Below are 6,000 nucleotides of genomic sequence, written 5' to 3' on the forward strand. Positions count from 1 at the left end.
GCGACTTGTGCCCGATAACTCATTGTCTCTCATCTGGTGCTTTATGCGCTCGCGACCTTGCAAGGCGCTCTCGCGACTTGTGTTTTCATGCACTTTTGGACTTCTTTTTCAATGCAATTGTATTCCTTTGCTTCACTTATATGCCTCCAATCATTTTAATACCAAAATACAACATTAAATCATGTATTAAAACAACATGCAAGCATGCAAATGATGTGAAATCAAATAAACATTATGAGTTATGAACTATGAATATGATGTTGTGTTATATTATTGACATACCAACATTATGCTCCATTGAGGTTAGGTAGAAACCATGTAGATAAGGCTATGTCGCGACATAGGATAGCAAATCTGCACCTCATATAGTTTGATACTCCGGCTAGAGGCCGTTGAGTGGATATGATTATATATGGGCCATAGCAGCCAAGCATACAGTATTCATCCAGTTTCATACAGTTTTTCTTATCACTTCGGTTTCACTATAACCTTATGGAGCCATACAGATATCTTGACATAACATTTCATGAATTATACAGTATTATAAACAGTACAAAAGATAATCAAGGTATCATGAAAGTATCATGATGTGTGTGCTTATATGTGCCATATGTGTTTACATGGTTCTTTCTATACATGTATGTGTTTAATTGTTTCTTTATCTGTTGAGATATCCACTGAGCTTTATTTGCTCAGCGAGTTACCTGTTTAACTCGCAGGTTTTGAGTTTGGACCGTAGAGAGTCAGCTTACAACTGCTGTAATTCATCTGTAGAAGACTCAGTCTTCAGGGTAGCTACTCATTTGGATATGTATCTTTGTCTACCCCTTTTTATGGCATGTACAGGGCACACAGTTGGGCCCATTTCATTTTGACATTAGTATCATGTCTTGTAAATATAAATTACATTATTTTTGTATACAACATCAGCATGTTATTATATTCAACATACATTATGATTTCAGCATGTCAGGCCATACAGTCAACCAGTTTGTAGCGTCTCGACTCGGTTCATTCGGGTTTACGGGTGGACCGGGAAGGGGTGTTACATTTATATTAGCAGCAATGTCATCATTGCAGGGTTGTTCTTCTCCAGCAGTAGCAGAATCTCAAGCGCTAAGAAATGTATTGTCCTGGTTGCTGTCGGACTACTTTATTTTGCGGATTCAGGTTGAGACCAATTGCCTCCAAGTTTACCATGCTATGAGGAGTTTTGTCCAAGACTTGTTTGAGTTTGGAGTTGTCATTTTTGAATGTAAGATACTCTTAGTCCAATTGCCTAATGTCACCTTGGCTTGCATTAGAAGACAAGCTAATGATATAGCTCATGTTTTGGCTAAATCAGTTCCTCGTGGGGCTTGTTTTTTAACTTGGGATATTATTCCCGCTTGTATTGCTCGTTTCTTCTCTTAATAATATATGAGCAATATTTCAATGTAAAAAAAAAGGGTAGAAATAGAAAAAAAAAGAGGATTTTATGCTTCGAAATCTGCGTCCAAATTTGAAAAGAAAAACTCCAAATTGAAATCGGATTCAGTTCTCCCCAACAGACATAAATTCACTCCATAACCGTTGGAAATCAACTTCTCCAAATTTTTTGATTTCAAAATCAATCGACGACAAAAACAATTGAGTTGCATCGGTCTACTTCTGTAAATGGCATCCATAAGCAAAAACAAGTTGATGCAATCAAAGAAAAAGAAAACAGCTTCTGAAATAGAAGGATCCCCTTTAGTTCCTAAAACATCTAAGAACAAAAGAAAAGGAAAGAAGGGTCAGAGAGGCAACAGCTTTTGAGGTTGGTGCGGCCTCATGTGTTTGATAATGATAATAATATGCTTATTGCTGATTTTTCTACTAAGGAGGTACGGGATGCGGTCTTTCAGATGCATCCAGACAAGGATCCGGGTCCCGATGGGCTAAATCCAACTTTCTTTTAGAAATTCTGGCATATTATAGGGGGTGATGTGGTGGTGGGATGTCGACAGTGGCTTCAGCAAGGTACTCTTCCTGACACTTTGACTAATACTTTAATTGTTTTGATTCCCAAAAATGATATTCCTGATTATGTGAAAGATTTTCATCCCATCTCTTTATGTAATGTCCTTTATAAGATCCTCTCTATTCTTGCTAATAGATTAAAGAAAGTCCTTCCTCATATTATTTCGGATAGTCAATCGACTTTTGTCCCAAGATGACTAATTAAAGATAATGTGTTTGTCGCTTTTGGGATGTTGCGTGTTATGAAAAGACGAGTTGGGGTGGGATTAGGACTTGTGCTTTAAAAGTCGACATTAGTAAAGCCTATGACAGAGTGAATTGAGATTTCCTATGAGATATGATGAAGGGTTTAGGTTTTTGTGATGTTTGGATTAATTGGATGAAAATGTGTGTGACTACGGTTAAATATTCTATTTTAGTAAATGGTGTTGAAGTTGGCCCTATTATTTCTAGGAGGGTTCTAAGGCAGGGCGATCCACTCTCCCTTTATCTTTTTCTTATTTGTGTGAAGGGTTTGTCTCTTCTTTTTTTTTTGAGTTTGAGTGATTGGGATGGGTTTATGGGGTTCGGGCAGGACGAGGGTGTCCTAGACTGTCTCATCTCCTTTTTGCAAACGATTCTTTATTCTTCTTTAATGCTGATGTTATTGAAACGGGAAGAGTGAAAAAAAATTTACTAGATTATGAGAGGGCTTCAGGGCAATCTGTTAATTTTTCAAAAGTCGGATATCATGTTTAGCTATAATGTTAGTGCAGGGGTTAAAGACAATATTTCTGGAATTTTAGGTGTTCATAATCCTCTGGAGAGAGGGAAATACTTGGGGTTACTGGCCTTGATTGGTAAATACAGCTGGTCTAATAGCTGTTTTTAGTTATTTAAAAGAGAAGCTCTAGGCTAGAATAAACAGCTGGTCTAACAGGTTCTTATCTCAGGCAGGGAGAGAGGTGCTCCTTAAGTCAGTAGCTCAAGCTATCCCCACTTATTGTATGAGTGTCTTCCTATTGCCAATTACCTTGTACGATGATTTGCAAAAATTAATGAATAGGTTTTGGTGGGGCGGGGGGACGAAGATGGGAGAAAGAGCTTCAACTAGCTTTCTTGGGATAGGATGATTGGGTGTAAGGGTGAGGGTGGTATGGGGTTTAGGGATTTTCAGTGTTTTAATATGACTATGCTAGGGAAACAGGGGTGGAGACTTTTGTCGAATTCCAACACTCTTTTTTATCTTATCTTCAAAGCAAAGTATTTTCGTCATGGGGTTTTTCTTCAAGCTTCTCTAGGTTCTAATCCTAGCTTTGTGTGGAAGAGTGTTCTGGCCTTTAGCGACTTATTGAAACAAAGGGTTAGGTGGAGGGTGGGGAATGGTGAGAATATAAATGTTCTTAGGGATCTTTGGTTACCTAGGGAATTTCCTTACAAAGTGGAAGATTATGGTGGCTTTATTGATGCAGATATGAGAGTGAAGGAGCTTATGGTGGAGGGGGCTATGAGGTGGGATGTTGAGAAAATCATGTCTCTCTTTTGTCCTAGAGATGTTCAAACTATTATCAAAATTCCCTTTGGTTTAGTGGCTAGATGTGATCAATTATGTTGGTATTTTGAGAAGGACATTTATAGTGTCAAATCGGATATTGGATTGCATTGAGCTTATTGGGGAAAGGTAATGGGAGGATCGATGGTATTCCTTGGAAGAGTATTTGGAATTTAAACGTCCCACCAAAAGTTAAGGGCTTTATGTGAAGGAGTCATAGAAGTATTCTCCCTACTAAAGAAAGGCTTAGGAGAAAAGGGAACAATGTTAGTACGGACTACCCTTTTTATGGAGATATTAAGGATATGAGCCATGCCCTAATGGGTTGTAGTCGTGCTGGTGCCATTTGGAGTCATGCGAGTGTTCAAAGGGACCTGACTAATACTTCATTTATAGATCTTTTTTTGCAGGTCAATCAACATCAGGATGGTTTAGTAGCTACCTTGTTTTCTGTTATTGCTTGGAACATTTGGTAGTCCCGCAACAACTTTGTATGGAACCAAAAGTGGCTCCCTTGCAACGTCGTGTATGGTAATGCCACCAACTTCCTGCATGATTGGGCAAAGGTTCAGGTGGTGTGGCAACAGTCCAACATTGCTCTGTCTTCCGTCCCTGCTCAGATTCTGGATACCTCAGATTATTGGCATGTTCATATCGATGGTGCCATCTTCCATGATGTCGGCCTTGTAGGGTTTGGTGCTGCCTAGGAGGATGATGAAGGATTATTCTTACAGGCTATGTCAGGTTACCATGAAGGCGGAGATATTCCTTTCATTGCTAAAGCTCCGGCACTTCATAAATGTCTTATTCATGTGAGGGACTATTGGCTAGGCTAAGGTTTTATTTATGTCGATTCACAAATTATTTTTTTTGCTCTTAAGGCAAATTCTCTGGGCCTTTCTACTTTAGGTTTAATAATCCGAGATTGTAAGGCTATTCTTGAGGTTAGGCAAGATGTTAATGTCATTTGGGTTAGGAGGCAAGCAAATGTGGGAGCTCATTCGTTGGCTAGAGTGTCCTACTGTCATGCTAGCTTTCAGTTATGGGATACTATCCCCTCTTATTTACTGGATTTCTTTCCTTGAGTAATGCTATAGTATTTCTCTTTAAAAAAAAAAATAGTTAGCTAAATTATAAAATTAAATTTTATTTCAATTATATTTGATACAAATATAGTCTGAGAAATTATTTACCTATTATTGGATTTGGTCATTTAAATATTATTATATTTTATTAATTACTAAAAATGATGAACAAAATAAACCTAGAGATTATTAATTATTAAAAAATTGAAGAGCTTCGTCTTTTTAGAATAAGAACAATCAAATTAATATTATTAATTTGATATTAATTCGAGCTTCTTCATCGATGTCTAAATTGACTATATTAATATTCGATCAAATTCAATAATGGAAAAAAGATATTGAAGACTTTTACCATTTTAAACTAACTACAGTCAAATTAATAATATTTTTAATTCTAACTCAATTTTTTCCAAAATAATTAATATAAATTTCCTCCAAAATTAAAAAAATTAATGTCTAACTCAGTTAGTGAAACACCCCGTAATTTTATTTTCAAAAATTTAGAATTTTTATTAAATCAAAAATCCGAATGTTGACGGTATGGGCTGTAAATACCAAACAATTTTAATTTGAGCCCAAATTTGCCAATTGGGCCCAAGCCCAAACATATTCTATTGGAAATTCCGATTCGAGAACCTTTAAATTTCCCGAGAAATAATATAAAACTCTATCAATATGATTAATATTAATTAAATGGAGGAAATGTTATGGAACCTAACTAAAATAATCAAAATAAATCGAACCGGACCCGAAAATCAAATTGATTTTTCGAAAACCACGCGAATAACTTGAAAACCAGTGGAAAAACTCGAGAATCAAGCAAAATCGAGCCAAATTGTTGAATCAGATCAAACCAGTTCGAATCGAACCGGAATGATCTAGAAACCGACTTGGTTTCTTCTTTTCTTCCTCTCTCCTTCTTCTTCTGGGCGTGCGACAGCAGCCTCCTCCTCCCTTTCCTTCTCGTTTCCGGCCACCGCTCAACGAAAGCGAGGTGGCGGTCGGCTCGTCTGGTACTGGTGGTCGTGTTTCCAGCCTCCTCTCGCGCGGAAAGAGCTTCAATGGGAGCGAGACGGAGCTGTTCTCCTGGACAGTTCGTGTTCAGCGAGACGGAGCTGTTCTCCTGGACAGTTCGTGTTCACCAATTTCCGGCGATCCACGCCGATTCCGGCAGCTTGAGGTCGACGGACACGCTTCGGTCGACTCCCCTCTTCTCGGAGATCTTTTTTCCCCCAACAATTCCGGCGATGAAGCTCGGATGACGGAGCTGCCATTAATGGCAGTGGCGAAGCCACTGTCGGGGCCATTTCCGGCTAAAGCAGGCACACCCAGTTCAAATGGAACATGCGATTGGAGTCCCCATAAGATTTCGAGCATTTTGGT

The sequence above is a fragment of the Jatropha curcas genome, chromosome 3, assembly GCF_041381405.1.
Source record: "Jatropha curcas cultivar XTBG-Jc1 chromosome 3, XTBG_Jcur_1.0, whole genome shotgun sequence".
NCBI lineage: Eukaryota > Viridiplantae > Streptophyta > Magnoliopsida > Malpighiales > Euphorbiaceae > Jatropha > Jatropha curcas.